The 15,385-nt window shown below is 26.8% G+C and overlaps 1 protein-coding gene and 1 long non-coding RNA gene across 3 annotated transcripts in view; both read left to right on the top strand.

The window, feature by feature from the left end:
• Window positions 1–2,536, top strand: part of LOC136092309 (putative uncharacterized protein DDB_G0271606) — a 34,233-nt gene extending 31,697 nt beyond the window's left edge. For both annotated transcript variants that reach the window (XM_065820239.1, XM_065820240.1), the window contains exon 11: window positions 2,476–2,536. The gene's annotated coding sequence lies outside the window, so the exon portion shown is untranslated. The remainder of the gene's footprint in view (window positions 1–2,475) is intronic.
• A 1-nt stretch (window position 2,537) lies between these two features.
• LOC136092310 (uncharacterized) lies at window positions 2,538–4,588 on the top strand. Its single transcript, XR_010644328.1, has 2 exons — window positions 2,538–2,613; window positions 3,830–4,588. It is a non-coding gene; the product is annotated as an uncharacterized LOC136092310 (long non-coding RNA).
• The last annotated feature ends 10,797 nt before the right edge of the window (window positions 4,589–15,385 follow it).

The following is a 15,385-nucleotide window of genomic DNA, read 5'->3' on the forward strand; positions in this document are numbered from 1 at the left end:
GGACCCCTTTTTGGACAACTGTGAGCAGAAATAAGATTTTTCAGAATCAAAAGATGTAATCAGAATCTTCTACATTTTTATGTAAGACAATAAATTCTCCTTTATAAAATATAGAAATAATAAGTTGTTTTTTACATCTGATATCAACCAGCTTGGTCTATGTTTCTGATATCAATCTTGATGTATGTTTCTGATATCAACCAACTTGGTGTATGTTTCTGATATCAACCAACTTGTTGGTACCTGTGTGAGAAGTTGAACAATAGTTTTTTTCAAAACAGAGAATTATCTCTGTTTTGAAACAGAAAATTCGTCTTTTTTTTATTTTTTTTTCCATGACACATTTTAGAGAGCTTTGAGGTGACTTTAAATTTTTCTAGTTATGTTGTTCGCCATTCATTAATGCATTCAGCTTTTCACCTTCTTTATGAAACTAAGTTTTGATGTCTTAAATTTTTGAAGATAATGAAGTTTTGGATATCTTTGTTGATCTTTTTTTTTTTAATTTGAATGTTATTACAAAATCCTCATCACCCTGACTTTATACCACTTTTAGAAAATCTCTTCTTGCAATCTTTTGATTACAAGGTTTGCAGAGTTTCTTCCCAGTAGCAATCTTTTGTTTTCAAAGTTTGCAGAGTTTCTTCCCAGTAGCAATCATTTGTTTACAAGGTTTGCAGAGTTTCTTCCCAGTAGTAATCTTTTTGACAAATAATCGCACATTTGTCAAAAATTTTATTTTGTTATGTTTTGGAAAAAAAAAATTAAAAACTATAATAATAAAATATTTAAATTTTACCACTTTTACTCTACTTTGTGATTTTGTTTGTATGTGCATTTAATGGAACACAACAAGTTTTCTGCCATGCAGGATACATTTTCAAATAATTTGTAGTTTGTCTTTCACATAATATTGTTAAATACCAATTTGCACTTAAGCCAATATTTGTAATTTTATTCGGCGCACCTATGTTGATTCACACTTATGCCAATTCGCACTCATGCTAATGTTTGTAAATTTATTCGGCACACTTATGCCAGTTCGAACTCATGCCAGTGTTTGTAAATTTATTCGACACACTTATGCCAGTTCGCAATTATGCCAGTTTTTCAACTGCTTGGCACTTATAACAGTTCGCACTTATGCCAATTCGCATATATGCCAGTTCACACTTATGCCTTTAGCACTTATGCCAGTTCGCACTTATAAAATTCGTGCTTATTCAGTCGTCCCATTCAGAATGCGTAAACAATTAAAAAACAGAGGCGGTAAACTTTATAAACAAATTACTTTCATTTTCATTTTTCGTTTTTATATCAGTAGTAAACTTTAATTGACATTTGGTTTCTTTAATTTTTATAACAATAATTTAAAAGTAACATAAGTTACTTTAACTTTTTGTTATAAAAACAATTATATCTTTGAACACTAAGTCGATACAAATAGCTATTATGGCTTCAGTAATGTATTAAGATAAATACTTTTAGTTGTTAGCTCAGCGCAAAATGAAATATATATTTTAGTTAATAATTGGAATGATTTACATAAATCATTCCAACTGCTTTTAAAAGTAGTATATTTTTTTAAAATATACCAACACAAATGTATTAAATTGTAATTAGGTTTATAAATTATGTCAAACAAACATTATATTGATATATCTCCTGCAAAACTGTTATACAGGGATTATCTTTTCCAGATATTTTTCTTAGCTTTTAGTTTTTCCGGATATGCAAAACGTTTTCCATACATGCAAGTTTAGGTATATATTTTTATAATATATTTGTTTTTTAAGCTTCTTCACTCATCTCTCACACAAAAATTATAAAAAATTTAAAAAAAAATTTGAAACAACTCAGCTAAAAGCAAATTTAAGAGGAAAATATATTCCGGATTTTTACCAAATGTTTTACGCAAACAATTTTTCCGATTTTTAAAATATGACCTGGATGATCTATGGTTATAAAGCTTGGTTTCCAATAGTTGTAGAAATGTTGTGCAACAGTTGTGCGTTTATGTTGTACAACAATTGTTGAGATTGGTTTGATTCTATTTCCGCAACCTTTGTTTTACAACATAAATTTTGTTGTACAACCGACTTAAGTTGTGCAACATACGCAAGAAAATGTTTCCATTATAAAGCATTATTGTTGTACAACTGTTATTGTTACGACATTTCTACAACTATTGGAAACCAAGCTTAACAGACGATTCGGTTGTTTGTAATATTTTGCCATTATTTACGAATTCATTTTTTGCATAAATTAAATACTAATAAATATAAAGTTGTTCGTTTTGCCACTAACAACCAATCGGGTTTGTTTAAAATTTCGTCTTTTTTTTGTTTATATATATATATATATATATATATATATATATATATATATATATATATATATATATATTTGTATGTGTTTATGTGTATATATGCATGCATATATATTGCAAAATGATTTTATTTTTTATTTTCTCAGATACATGACTACATGAGATCGTACCTTGGTGACTGTAATGAACAAAAAGAATTTGTGAGAATTGGAAAAACGCAAGAAAACTTGGCAACAACAGAAGCAGCGAAGTGTTAGTACTACATCCTCAAATGATGATTTTTAGTAAATAGTTCACATATTACCAGCTCAATAATATATTTCTGGAGCTTCCGCAAAAATTATAATAATTTCAGAATTCTGATTTAATTTCTCGTATTGCTATTTAAGAAGTATTTAACATAATTAGTAAAAAAGTTGATTATGCTAAATTTCGCAGGAGCTGAAAAATTAACTTCTTCAATTCAGTGTTTTTTATTTTTTAGTTTTTTTAAAAAAAATGTGAATGCCTTAATAGAATTGAATGTTTAAAACTAATGAAATACTAAAGGGTAAAAGAAGCAATCGACAAATGACGTTGATTAAATAAAAGCATAAGATTAGAACTTTTTTTTTGCTAATTATTGTTTCTAAAACAGGGTTATTTTGGGTAAGACTAATATTTTATTTTCACCTTTACTCTTTATTATTTTTATTTTCATGAAAAAATTACACTAGTTTGACACGTTTTGAAATGATTATTCTTAAAATTCGATATTCTGTTATTTCAAGCAAATAAAAAAAACTTCTTAAAAAGTCTTTTGATTATTGTTATGAACAGGAATAGTGGTTTGGAGTAAGAAGGAAAACAAATAAAAATTCCTTTCCTTCTTTTAAAGTATTAGATAATATCAATTCCCAAATACAGGACGTCGTATTTGGCAATGAAGTTTTTTTTGTCTAGTAAGCTCTTGGTTTTAATAAGTTTTTTTATAAAAATTTCAAAAAAAACAACAACATTTTTTTGACAAGTTAACTAACAGGTATATATGATTGAAACTATTTTATAAAATATAGGTATAAAACCATATTGTATAAGGTGGATTTCACTGTTAAATTGAAAATTTTTTTAGCGACTGTAATTAAAAACCTTTATTCTAAAACAATAATGACACTCATTTATTTTAGTTTTTTTTTTTTAAATTTAACAATAAATGTATTATCGATATTGTATGTTCAAACGCCGATCACGTACATACATGCAGTATACAGTACTTTTAGAGCCAAATAGGTAGCTTAGTCTACACACCAATATAGTATTCTTGAAAAGTTTTTTTTTTTTTTTTTTTTTTTTTTAATAGTTTTAATTTTGTATGATCTTTTGTCACCTTAATTTATGTGTGTTTGATTTTTCGTGCGTTTCACATTTGTATTTCTGTTATATTTGCGTTAATGCTTTTTCATTATTTTTTTTTATTTTATTTAAGTTATTCAGTTTTTTTTGTTTTCATTCACTTTTTAGCCAACGGTTCCTTTACAATTAAATCAAACGCAAAGTAACAACGAAGAACAAGCTGATTTTGACGATAAAAAGTCGAAGAAAAAGAAGAAGATGCAAAAAGTTGATCCTAATTTGTTGGGTTTTCAATGCAATGCTGCTCCTGATGTATTAAATCGTGTTGGTGAAGTTGAAAGTATTGATTACACTGCTGCCAAGACAAAAAAATAATATTTTTATGAATCTTATATCTTGAAACACCTTGATGTTTCTCGAAGCATCTTCATGTGTCTTGATAAACTTAGTTATTGCCTTTTTATACCATATTTGAATCTTTATATTATGAGTGTTTGATTTATGTCATGCAAAAAAACAAGTAAGAAATCCGCGTTTTATAGATTATTGTTTTTTGCATTTATTTTTTTCGTTGTACTTGCCTGATTTTTAGAATTAATGAGTAGGTACCACATTATAAGTTAATTTTGTATCTTTAGAATAAGTTTATTAAATAATTCCGATTCGAATTAGAAAACCTTAAAAGTCACAGTTGATAGGATTTTAAATAATGGTGCATTCATAATGATCTCATTATATACATATACATGTAAAGTTTACTATATCATCATCTTTTATAACGTAGCTTCAAAGATGAAATGGTATTCATTGACTTCTTATAATTTTTGGCTGTGTCCAATATATTGTAAAGAGTGTTTATAATGCTCTTAGAGATGTAATACGTTTATTTTTATCGTTACTTTTTTAAACTTTACAACTCTCCAGAAAGGTGTTGTATTTTTTTGTTGTTTAAATTTTTTTTTTTGTTTTGGTCTTTTCAGATTATTGATATTGATAAATGCATATATGGTTAATTAAAAAAATGCAAAAACTAGTACCATTTATTTAAATATGTTTTTATGCATTTTTATCATTTAAGAATTATTTATTGAAAATTAAGCTTCAAGTTTAGTTTTTTTCTCGCCTCCAGTTTATGACGTCATCCAAGCAATGAATATGTTTGTTAAAGCTATGTTTATATTTGGTTTAGGTTAGTTTAGCTTAAAACTATGTTTAAAATGCTTTTAACTTTTTTATACTTTTAACAACAACATTTTCACAGCTTTAATGTGGTATTTCCAACTTACGTTTTCATTAATGTCTAAAAAGTATGTTATTAAAATTTCGTAAAATAAGAAGATAAAAAAGTTTATTAAGTTATAGGTTTTAAATCAATCAGAAGTTTTCTTAAATTTATTCGCATTATATTGGGAGATTAAAAAAAAGCAGTATCGCTAGTAAACGTTTTGTTATAAAATTTGAAGCTTTATAAAAATATAAAATGAACATTTGTATCACTACTTTTTCACAGTTCATTGTCATATTAAGTATGACAAAGGTAGAAAAAAAACTGTTTACACTTAAATAATTTTTCATGTAACATTAAAATGTATTCTTTTTTATTGCGTGATATCGCCTTCATAAATCCTTAAAAACTTTCGACTTGTATTTTTGAACTTTTCAAAAGACGTTGCAGTACTTTAAAGTAATTTGAAATATTGCGTGTTCAGTTAAACTATTAATTTTGGGTCTACTTTAATTGACATAAAGTATATTATAAATATTATTAGAAGAAAGATATATACATAACGTTATTTTAGTTTTCTCTGAATTTTCAGAAAAAAAGCATTTCAAATTTATCAAGATTGTTTTCAAATTTATCAAGATATTAACGCTAGGATGGGTTGATATAAGAATTTATAAATTTTTTTAAGCTTGAAAAATTTGAGTAGTGCAACTTAATTGGAACTTTTCGCGTTTTTTAATAAATTTTTTTTAGCATATGGTTGCATTAAAAATCTTTTGCAACAGAAACCACTTAGCATCTGAAGGCATATTATCAATAAGTTTTGTTAATAAAGTAAATTTCTGAGTTTAAATCATTTAGAAGTGTTAAATATAACTTATCTTGTTATTTTTTAAGACACTATTATAAAAAGAATTCTTTTTATAATCGTGTCACTAGGGCCCTGCGAATCTTTGAGGTTCGCCACGATCTATATAAGATTCGATTTCGAATCTTTTAATTCGAATCCTTTCAAATAGAATCCTTACAATAGTTTGAAAAAAACATTTGACAGTGCAATTCTGCATTATAAATGTAAACATATTTGACATCCAATCACTTTACGTCGAGTTAAATCAATTTAAGTAAGTGAGCATGTAAGCCGTGTATGCCTAGTTATAGTGCTGTTACCCCTTCGTGCGACTTGACACGGAGATTTCAAGAGAGTTAATGAAATTCTGACTTCTATAAGCGCTAAAGTGGATAAAAAAACGACTTTCTAAGATAAAGAAAGCCTTTTTTAATAATTAGTAGTTACCCAAGTATTAAAATGTTCACATTTACATTTTGAAATATTAAACTTTTTTAATAATTAGCTAAAGTATCTAAGCGAGAAAATATCAACAAAAGAGAACTAAGATTATAGAAAAAGCCTTTCTTAGAAAGAAAGTCTTTTTTAATATTTAGTTATCTGTTTGTATTATTATTTTTTTGGTTGACTCGTATTTTATGTACGTAAACCATTGATCTCAAAATATAACTGAATAGCGTTTTGGGCAAATTTTTTAAAGCCAGTTTTGGCCTCCGATGGCGGCGTATGGCGAACTTTTATATCTTTTTTATATAAAAATAAATGTACAAGCCTCAAATAAAAATATAATTTTCAGTTTTACATGACAATTAATTTTGAAAGGAACGCAAAATTACATATTTACGTAAATTTCTAAAATAAATATAATATTTTGTTTTAACAGAATATACTCTTAACAATTAATTTGCATAATTTGCTTGTATTTTTTTTTTTAATATAATTGTAATTAAAATTTTAATTACCATGATTTAGGTATAATACTAGTTTCTTGCGTGTTCTTTACTAATGTTAATAAACTAATTTCTAATTAATTTAACTAAAAAATTTTTCTTATTTAATTTAAATAAGATTTTTAGTTTAATTATTTAAAAATTAGTAAAGAACATACAAGAAACTAGTATTATACCTTGAACCTAGTAGTTAACTACTAGGTTCCACCAATAGGTTATCACTAGTTATAACCTATTAACCCCCCCCCCCCTAGTTGACTATCTTACAGAAAACTTTTAAGTATTATAGGATTTCAATATTCTTATACTATATTATGGGATATCTTAAAGGATTCGTAAGATCGTAAGTATAAAACAGAAAAATTGTTTTGTTAGTGTTGATTCTGTAAAATATACTTTTTGTCACCAATCGAAAAAAAGCGCGTTTCTTAACTTAATTTTTATATTTAAAGGAGAAATTGAAAAGCGCAATTCTTAACAATCTTTTTATAAAAATTTCATTTTCATTTCTTATAACAAGGTATATCCTGTTTAATCTATAAAAACGTTTACATTTTGTTTGTTTTAGCTTTTCTGTTTGATAGTCGTTTTGTATTAAAAAGCTTATGGTCGTTTTTTTTTGGGTTTTATTTTTGTTTTGTTTTTATGAGGCTTAAATTTCATTGTTTAAAATTAGGCAATTCATTATCTATCAAGTATCTTACAGAGTATGGCAACTACACGCAGAACAATAAAGCGCTCTTATAGACATATCGATGAATATAACGAGACTGATAATAAAAGTGATGATAAATGCAAAATTTTGGATGAAGAAGTAGACCAACTTATCTCAGAATCTCTTTTTATTGCCTCAATTGCACTTCATGCAGTTCAGTCCGGCATTAGCAACAGTCCAATCAAAGGAGTGATTAAATTGTTTCAGGTATACAAACCCTGTTTATTATTTAAATATGTTATATTTTTGTAAATTGTAGTGCTGGTAGTCTACCAGCACTACAATTACCAGGTAGACCAGTTGGTGGTTGTTTTTGAAGTTCCAATATATAATAAAATATATACAAAAATGTATAGGTAACCAATGTAAGGATTTGTAATAATATGTAAACATAATTATTATATTCTTATAGGTACGTGGACTGATTTTTTTAAATTATTCAAATACTAGAATGTTATATATCATTAGAAAGCTCTCAAATACAGTATTTCAAAGGTGAAAAAATTTACGAAAATCGGATGATTCTATAAAAAGTTATGACGTTTTTAGTAGCAAATTTTCGATATATGGATTTCTTGATAAAACTGTGGTCAAAAATTTTTTTTTTTACATAAATTGTTATAACATTGTCAATTCTTATCCAAAAATCTATAACTTGATACCAAAAGATAGGTGTAAAAATGGGCTTTAATTTTATACTTTTTTCTAGGTAAATGGCGCATCAAGGGATCCAGAAGGGTGCTAATCCACCACCAAAAAACACACAAAAATGGTACAGCAAGTTTTGTCTTGGCTTTTAGTGAATGATTTAATTTTTCAATTCCATTAATGAATAAAATTAAATCATTTTTAACAATAGACACCACGTGAAGGTAAGCCAGAGCCGTCTATCAAAAAAAATTTGCAAGCCATAAAACTTGCTGTACCATATTTGCAAGCTACAAAACTTGCTGTACCATATTTGCAAGCAACAAAACTTGCGGTACTCATTTTGCAAGCCATAAAACTTGCTGTACCATATTTGCAAGCTACAAAACTTGCGGTACTCATTTTGCAAGCCATAAAACTTGTTGCACCATATTTGCAAGCTACAAAACTTGCGGTACTCATTTTGCAAGCCATAAAACATTGCGCCTAGGTCGACCTCTTCTGCCACGACCACTTGCAGTACCTCTGCTGCTGTCCCCAGCACTCCTGTTTGGGGGATAATAGGGCCATCTAAAAAGAGGGTCATCTTTGCCCCAAACTGGATCCAACGCAAATATAATCTGTTGCTGGTGGGTCCAGGATGCTGGGTCCTGTCTAAATCCTGTAGGCTTCATTTGTAAGCAGTAAAAGCAAATAAATAATAATTATGTTAGTAACAAATGGCATTATGTAACACTTAATAAAAATTTTTAACTTGTTAAAGTTTATCTAAATATATAAATTTATTGACTAATAAATCACTGATAGGTAAACAAATTTTTAATAAGAGTAAAAATCTCAATACTGCTAGAGATTTTCCTTTTATGAGAATTCAAATGAAAACACAATATAAATGTATTAAACAGTGTATATTAATAGGAATAATAAAAATTTGATAACCATTCAGATACATTTTTAATACATAAATTTACCAGCAGAAGGTTGAGCAGGTGGAACTAAAGGTAGAAAAAGTTGTCATTTAAAGATATTGCATTTGCTAAGAAATGCGCACTCATATTAAAAAGTAATAGTTTTTAGACATACCAGTTGATGCAGATGAACATGAAACTAAGGTTAAAAAGTTGTAATAAGAAAAATTGTAATTGATGAAAAATGCATACACAATTAGAAGGGAAAACTTTTAAAACTTAACAATCGTAGAAGATGAACACGGTCCTAAGGTTAAAAAGTTGTAATGCAAAATTAATATAGCAAATGATGAATAATGGACACGCATATTAACAAGTAATATTATTTAGACATACCACTTGATGCAGAGGACGATGAAACAGAGGTAAAAAAAGTTTTAAAAAAAGAAAAATATAGCAATTGATAAAAAAAGGCATACACAAATAGAAAGTAAAACTTTAAAACTTACCAATCGTACCAGATGAAGATGGTCCTAAGGTTAAAAAGTTGTAGTAAAAAATTAATATAGCAAATGATGAAAAATGGATGCACATATGAAAAAGTAATATTATTTAGACATACCACTTGATGCAGATGACAATAAAACTAAGGTAAAAAAGTTGTAATAAAAAACAAATATTGGAATTGGTGAAAAATACATACACATATTAGAAAGTAAAGTATTTAAAATATACCAATTGTAGCAGATGAGGATGCTCCTGAGGTTAAAAAGTTTTAATAGAAAATAAATATTGCATTTGTTGAGAAATGCATACACATATTAAAAAGTAATAGTTTTTAAACTTACCACTTGTTGCAGTTAAAGTTGGAACTAAGGTTAAAAGATGGTTATAAAAAATAAATGTTGCATTTGATAAGGAATGCATAACAGGTTTTTAGAACTTACCAACTGTACCAGATGAAGATGGTTCTAAAGTTAAAAAAGGAGTTAAGACACCGCAAAAAAAAATAAGTTTAGCATTAAATATATTTACAGAATAAAAATTCCTGGTTTTCAAAATTACTAACTATAGCAAGTGATGAAAGGAGAGTTAAACAAAATATGAGTTAAACCTAGACACACATGTTTAAACTTTTGTTACTATGATTCATAACAAAAGTTATAATATACAAACTTACCAATGGTAGACCTTGTCGATTCAACTAAAAGTAACAAAAAAATTGTACAATAAAAAATAACACCTTGTAATTGCCAAAAGTAAGTTCAAAAAATAACGACTAAAAAATTAAAATATAAAGATTATATGTATATAAACAAGAAGCTAACATTAGGAATGGGTATATACTTATGTAAACAATAAATATATATAAACTAGTATACATCAAGAAAAAGGTATAGACTAATAATTATATTATATATTTAAAAAAACTTTAGAAACATTAAGTTAATGCAAAAATGTTATGGGAACTATACTTACGAAATCTCAAAAAATCTATAATGATAGTGCTAGGATCTAAACAAGAAGCAAATATTAGACATGTTTGTATAATTATTTAAATAATATTTATAGGATGAAGTAGTATACAACAGGAAAATAATAAAAGAAGATGAATGTAATTTTTATACCATTTTTAAACAAAACCTTAAAAAAATATGTCTGTTAAGAATAAATCAATATAAATTCGATTTGTAGACTTCTATAGAAATTAAAAGAAAAGAAGCAAATTATACAAATCATAAAATAATTTATTTTTAACAAAGTATTTGTTAATATACAAATAAGTATTATTAATACTTATTTGTGTATTAACAAATTTTTATACTTATATGATGTTTTAATGAACCTGTGAAATGATACTTTAATCTATCAATAAAATTAAAACAGTTTTAATTTAATAGTATTAGATTAAAACTGTATTATTAAAAATGTGTTACTAAAAATGTATTAGTAATACATTTATCTTTTTATACTTAAGATTATCTTACTAAGATAAACAAATGAGTAAGGTTTTTACATTTATGTTTTTGTTTTAAAAATAGTTAGCAATAATATAATTATAAAAAAGAAATTTGCTTACTATCTGTTAGAGAATCTATATATTTTTGAAAGCCTTTTTTTTCCATTTTATCTGTTTTTCTGTTATCTGTTATCTAATAATAAAAATAATGCAGAAAAAAAAATTGTTTTTCTAAGAACTGGCCCCCCTCTCCGCCCCCGTATGTATATAGTTCGCTGTTACCGAAAAAAAAATTCATTAAAACAGAAATTAGGTACCAAAAGTGCTGCACTTCGTTATATATCTGCTCCATTTTTTTTTGGCTGAAATTTGGCAGGTAAAAAGAAAATACATGTAGAAAGTAGAATAAATAATAAAAAAAGCGGGCTCAACATTTCTTTGATACGAAATTAATGTGAGAACATCGACTAAATTTTCATAGAAAATTGTCAGCAAAAAATTTCATAAAAAAGTTAGGCAACCATACTTAAAAATAATATAAGAATCAAGCTTGACCTTTATTCTTTCAAAAAATATCCTATGTTTATATGTGTTTCTAAAAATAAATACCTCAAAAAAACGTTTGGCTAAGGCTACCTAAAAAAAGTGGTATTTGTAGAATAACACATAGTAAACTATCTGCTCCTTTTTTTTTCTTTGAAAATTGGCATGTGCTTAGAAAATGCATGTAGAAAGTTAAATCAATAATAAAAAAAGCAGGCTCAACATTTCTTCTACTATAAATTAATGTGAGAACATATACTCTATTTTCAGGACCATAACAAACCATGAAAAATTAGTAATCATACATTAAAAGCCACATAAAAATCAAGATTAACCCTTCTTCTTTCAGAAAAATATCTAGGTTTATATATGTTTCTAAAAAGAAACACCACAAAAAAACGTTTGTCTGACGCTACCTTAAAAAAAGTGAAAAAAACGTGGAACAAAATTTTAGCACAAAAATCGGCTCCGTAAAACGCGATTTCCGCGTACCTATATTCTTACAATTCTCTTCTGCTTTGTAGACTCAAGAATTCAGTGGAAAAATAACATTTGTTTATTTACATGTTATGATAACATGTAAATAAATAAATGTTATTTTTCACTCAGTTCTTAAGTCTACAAAGCAGAAGAGAATTGATATGGCTATCAGACTCAAAACCGCAGCATGTGTTGATGGTTTTAATGCAAACCATAGAAACAATGACCTTATTTGCACCCTTTAAGTAGGTACGTAGAATTCCGTATTTTACGGAACCGATATTTGTGCTAAAATTCTGTGCCACGCTTTTTGAAGTTAGTATTTCGCCAGTGATGAAAAATCATATTTTGTTATTTTATTTTATTGAATTATATATTAACATAGATTACCCCTGGTGAGAGTGTCTTTTTCATTTTTTATACTTTTTTAGTTTATTATTTATAATTTTATTTTACTTATTTTATTTTAATTTTTAGTTGTGTCTCCTTCTGTTACCACTAGTAAGGTTCTTTATTTTACTTGTTTAAGTAATGATAAATCATTTATCTATCTAATCTAAAATCATAGAAATAATGCACTCTCTTTTAATCTTTAGTTGCATCCACCTCGGCTACCACTAGTAGGGTTACATATAATTTATTTATTTACAAGATTTCCATTTACAGATGATGTTATGTTTCATTTATTATAACCATTATTTTCGCATATATTTTGCATAATTTATATTTTGCTTCAGCGTTAACATATGATGATTATAAAATCTATCGTGTTCAGCACCCCAGGACCCCTAACAAATCAATCTTTTTTAAATTAGGTCCACCATGGTGGGGAAGATAGGCCAGGATTTAGGTGGGCAAGTAATCTTCCCTACTCAGGTGCTGGGCCAGATAGTGGTGGTCAAAGATTTAATGGAAGGCGTGGAAACAGAAGGACAACAGAAAAGCAAGCAGAGGAGGTAACATTTATTACAACACCTATAATTAGTGTTTTATTGTAATTTAATGTGCTCATGCATTGTCTGCACAAAAATAGTTTAAACAATACAGACTTTATTTTTAAAGAGTTCTGTCTTATTAAATATTGCATTGGTTTAACTTTTCACCATAATTTGATAAACTGAAATCTTGAGATTTTTATGAGATACCTTAGTTTATTTTGCAAAATGTAATTAATGTATAAAAAAAATTTTTCCTGTTATTATATCTTAGTAAAACTTATTACTTATGTATGAATTTCTAGTTTAGATTTTTATTTAGATTGTTTTAATAAATAAAAGTAATTTTTTAATTTATCCATTTATTTAAATTTACAATAATATTTTATAAACTTACATAAATAAGGTTAGGTGTCACTCATATAGTTAAAAACTAGTCAATGGAGTGACACCTAAAAAAAAACAACACAAAACAAAGAAAAATAAAAACACAGAAAGAATTATAAAATAGAAAAAAAAATTAAAAAGAAAATAAAGCACTAATAAATAAAGATGATAATAATAATTGCAATAAAAATAATAATATTAATAATAATGTGAATAAAAAATTTATTATAACAAGCAAAAAGATAGCACAACTCGTCAAAAATGAAGAAGAAAGTTATTTCCTTATTTTCTATTTTGTATACATTAAAATATCTTTTACGTACACTTTATACAATACAAACATTTTTTTTTTTTTTAATCTATAATGTTTTAAATATGGTGCTTATCAGTATACTAAATAATGACACTGATGTGTCAGATAAACTAAAAATAATGATTGTAATTTTTTTCTTAAACAACAGGAACTTTTTATTTAGAGTATATATTTTAATTGATATTGAAAACATAGTTACTGACGATCATTCATTTGTTATAGATGGTATGAAGTAATTTTTAGACTGACGTATAGCATTTTCATATAATAATTAAAAATAATTAAAAATTGCAAATCTGATCCAGGTGCACTGTTATGCAGAACAACCGATTTTTTTGGAAATCCTATTATCTCAAATGTTTTAGAATCTGTAACAAGTTTATGTTCTATTGATGCACAGCTTATCAAAATGATTTCTTCATGTCTTATTGCAGTGGAAGATGTTTTAAATAGACAATATATGAGGTATTTCTTGATTACAGTTACTGAGATACTCAAAGAAGAGACAGCAAGTGCAAGACTTCACAATATAGATAGTGTAGAGTTAATGGGTATGTTTAGTGATGCCAAAGAACAATCACCTAATGCTACAATTTGTTATATATCTTCCAAGTTAAGATCGAAAAAGAATAAGACTTAAGATTATCTGGATAGCCTTTAACCAATTATCTCTAGAGAAAATGTTGTTTCATGGTCAGTTCATGCAGCTTGTAAAGAAAGAATGAGAAATCAATTTGAGCAGAGATTTCTAAAAGACAGGCATGCAAGCGTCAAAAAATGGATGAAAAAAAAAAAAGTTAAAGCAAGAGCTGCAAGTTCTAACTAACAATGAAATAAAAATTTTATCTAAACACTTGCCTACAAAGCAACTTGATGGTTTAGATGCGGTTATGTCTGAAAAAATTGTATGCAGAAAACTCTTATAAAATAGGTAAGATAGACTTGCAAATTAGGCAAGACAAGTACTGCAAGTGGTGTGACTTGCAAATTGGTACCTGCAAGTGGTGTGACTTGCAAAATGGTACCTGCAAATGATGTGGCTTGCAAGTTTGGTGCCGCAAGTGGTGTGGCTTGAAAAAAGGTACTAAGTCATTCCAGGTTAGCCTGCACATGTAAACTTTTTTATGCCTTAGTTAGTTTTCACATGTGTTAAAAAAATGTATTAGTAAATATCAAATAAATTTTTTTGGAGATTCAATATACAATCCAAATAAAATTTAATGTATAGTCTTTCAAATTACATAATGGTGTAATTTTTTTAAGTGTTAATGCAAAATATTGGATACATTAAATAATTTAAATAGAGTAGTTTTTTAATTACCTTTATTTTAAATGATTTTAGGTTTAATTGACAAAAAAAAATCAAAAAAATGTGAAAACTTACAGAACCCAAAATAAAAAGTGACATGTCATGCTGATTTGGCATGGAATAACCAAATTGCAAATGATGTGATTTGCAACTTTATGATAGACGGCTCTGGCTTACGTTCTCGTCGTGTCTATCGTTAACAATGATTATTAAATTTCATTATTTAAACTTAAATTTTTAATCATTAACTAAAAGCCAAGACAAATTAATTACAATTTTTCTTTCAAAATAATATTTAGTTTTACTTTTTTTTAGATTAAAGAAGGAAACGGTTATAATGCTCTTTATTATAAAAATATAGATTCTTTGATGCATCTTGTAATGTGGTAAAAAAAAATTTTATACTAATATCCATTATTTTAAATAGTATCAGTTTAAATTTATTAAAATTATTTTGACACTTTTTAAATTTTTTTTAGGTTCGAAAGGCGGAGGGGGGCA

Source organism: Hydra vulgaris, chromosome 15, assembly GCF_038396675.1.
Source record: "Hydra vulgaris chromosome 15, alternate assembly HydraT2T_AEP".
Classification (NCBI taxonomy): domain Eukaryota; kingdom Metazoa; phylum Cnidaria; class Hydrozoa; order Anthoathecata; family Hydridae; genus Hydra; species Hydra vulgaris.